This window comes from Pteropus medius, unplaced genomic scaffold, assembly GCF_902729225.1.
Source record: "Pteropus medius unplaced genomic scaffold, Ma_sr-lr_union100, whole genome shotgun sequence".
Classification (NCBI taxonomy): domain Eukaryota; kingdom Metazoa; phylum Chordata; class Mammalia; order Chiroptera; family Pteropodidae; genus Pteropus; species Pteropus medius.
The window spans coordinates 18,487,345-18,490,399 of NW_024349519.1; positions in this window are offsets into that span (position 1 = coordinate 18,487,345).

A 3,055-nucleotide genomic window follows, 5' to 3' on the forward strand; every position below is an offset into this window, starting at 1 on the left:
TTTGACTAGTTACCATGGACCGGTGAAAATGAATGAATTCAGACTTGACAAAACAAATTTTCCTCTTCCTAGGCCCCTTAAATCATATGATGTTTTATAAAATAAAAACTTGCCTTTTCTCTTACATCTTTTTTAAAGATTCATTTATCGTCAATCTGCATTTCTGCTTTCCTCTATCTCCCCTAAATTACATAATAGCTAACTTTACAAAGTCCTTGAAATGGTGTACGTTTTAAATCCCCACAACAATCCTATAGATGCTATAATTACAGATTATAATCCCCATTTTCCAGATGGGAAAAACGAGGTTTTAGTAGCAAGTGGCAAATCCTGGATGCAAATTGGCTCTAGTATTTTAAAAGTCTGTTTGCATAACCACATGATTATACTTAATTTAAAAGTCTTGTTTATCCAGGTCCCCACCCCTTCCACCTTTTTTGTTCTTTGAACAAGAGAAGGTCAGATTTCACTGCAACTGAAGTCTTTCTTACCACCTAAGAGTACTTGCCTCTTGCCATTGTGTCTGGTCCTCAGCCACACTTGAAATTGCTTATGCATCTTTGCAGTAAGATGACTCATTCCAACAGGATACACAGTTCAATAATAATAGTACTACTGTACGTGGTATTCTTATAGCACCTTTCTCTTGCCAGTTTTGGGTGCTTCTTAAGCATTTATCTCATTCAACTTCCCAGTAGCTCAAAGAGGCAAATAATCTTTTTCAATATTTAAGGAAACTAAGGCATAGAAAGGGTAAATGACCTTGGCCAGAGCCATACCCAGCAAGTCAGGTGGGGCCTGGATGAGAATGCAGTTTTATGGACTTTTTCTCTCCTACTCTAATTCTCCAAGGCCGTTCTGTCTTTGGTGAAAAGGAGTCTGCAATTACTGCTATAATTTTCCTGTCTATCTGCATACACAGGGGAAAAAAATAACGTCACTTTAATGTTTTCTCTCCTCGGTTCTTTTGCATTCTCCTCTTTCATTTCACCACTTATTACTTCTTGACATCTTATCTCCTGCTCAGTCTCTGAAAAAAATGACTTTTTTTTTTTAATCAATGAATAACTAGCAGGAAATGTTCCACATTACCATCATTGGTCACTGGCTATAACAGCAAGAAAATCAAGAGTTATCAACTATATTATGTGACGGTTACAAATTTTAAAAATCTAAAGCAAATCTTTTAAATATCATAATGCTCTTAGAAATCTAGTACCTCAGTCCAGCTATAACGTTTGACTTTTTGACTGTATTGCTGAGAAGTCTTTACATTGGTCATATTTTTTCTTATATTCTTTTTAGCTGTGAATCTTTGATTTTATAAGATTCATTAGTGTAAGGAATATTTCAAAAAGTGATAAGAGATTCACTTAATAAAAACATGTATCTTAAGAAATTGCATACACTGTGCTTAAAGGGTCAAATCTAAAATCTTAAGTACAATTCTATAATATGTCCCAAAATTTGGAAAAAGCAGTAAGTAAAAAATTTAGTACAAAATGAGGCATGCTTCTGATTTAGAGAAAGAATAGTCCTCGTGGTTTCTAGGAGCTAATAAAAGCAGCTTCGTACATTAGATTCTCAGGTACTCTGGATAATTTTCACTCTTAATGAGGAAAACTGTATTTTTCTTAAAATTTCTCTATAATGCCTTTTTTCTATAACCTTACTGCCTTATCCTGATCTGCTTTACCTTCCAGTTATGTGGACATATGTGTCTGCTTCACTGTGGAAGGTCAGGAATCCTGTGTTCCCCATCACCCAATCATCCCCAACTTTGAGTCAGTACTAGAATGGTTATAGAATTTCATTTTCTTCCCATGCCTTGACCTCCCAACAGAGTTATTTCCAAATAACATATCCCCTTTTTATCACCCTATACTTCTTCAATAACTGACTCAGACCTAAACTCATATCTAACCTCTGCTTTTTATTGCATTTTTAATATTTTCATCCTATGAGATTCTTTGATTTCTTATATCATGATTTGCCTTTTCAAGCATTATCCTATGACTATTGCAACGTCTCTGAAAAAAAGGAAAAGGGTTAAAAACTACTGAGCATTAAAAATAAACATCACTCTATTTATATATAGAGGGCAATCCTTGTTCTTAAGAGCTTCCAGTTCAAATATAACAAAAATACACATGGTAACAAGAAAAACTCAAAAGAAAGTTTCTTAAAATATGAAAAAAGAAACAGAACAAGTTGACATCAAATCAGCAAATCAGTTTGTCCCCCCTTTTAAAGGTAGTGAAAAAAGCATGAGCTCTAGAAAATGGAAGAAGAGACTCTTAAGAGAAAAATATTCCTTTTTCTATCAAGAAACGTGTCTTATGCATGTATGTTAATGTTTAGTAAAATCTACCTACAAAGTTTTCTGACTTTGATTAGGTTTTCTTTCCAAATATATTTGTTACATTATATATTTTGTTACAGGATCAGTTCACAAAATAAAGAATATGGTAAACCGTTCCCTTAAGGAGTCAACTGCAGAGTGTTATATATCATGAAAAGTTACAAGGAAAGGCAAAGTTAGCTTAGTGGAATTAGCTCAGTGGCAGTCTTGGCAGAAGGGATGGAGATTGAGGGTCTAAGATAGGGTCAAAAAATAACATGTGGAAGTCAATTTATTAGAGATTTTTTTTTTTCTGTTAAGGAGTAAACTAATAAGAGTTATGGATAAAATTATTTCACTCATTCATTCAACAACCATATATAGGATCCGAACTGCATGCTAGCCATTATTCTCTGTGATAGGGACTGAAAGATTTGGCCTGCTCTGGGAAGCTTAGAAAAAGGAGATGGCGATATAAATACTTAAGTATAGTGTGGGAAGTAGTAGCATCTCTGTCCTTGTCATAGAAATAAGCCTTCCATAACAGTTGTTTTTCCAAGCCTGTCTGTGAACCACTCAAGGCCTGTCTCAAACTACAGTCTTCTAATATTGATGTTTTGGAGAGCTCTTCAATTATAAATGGGGATCATTGAAAGAAATATGTAGCAGCACTAGTTACCCTGCTGCCGGCTTATCTCTCTACTACAGCTGGGG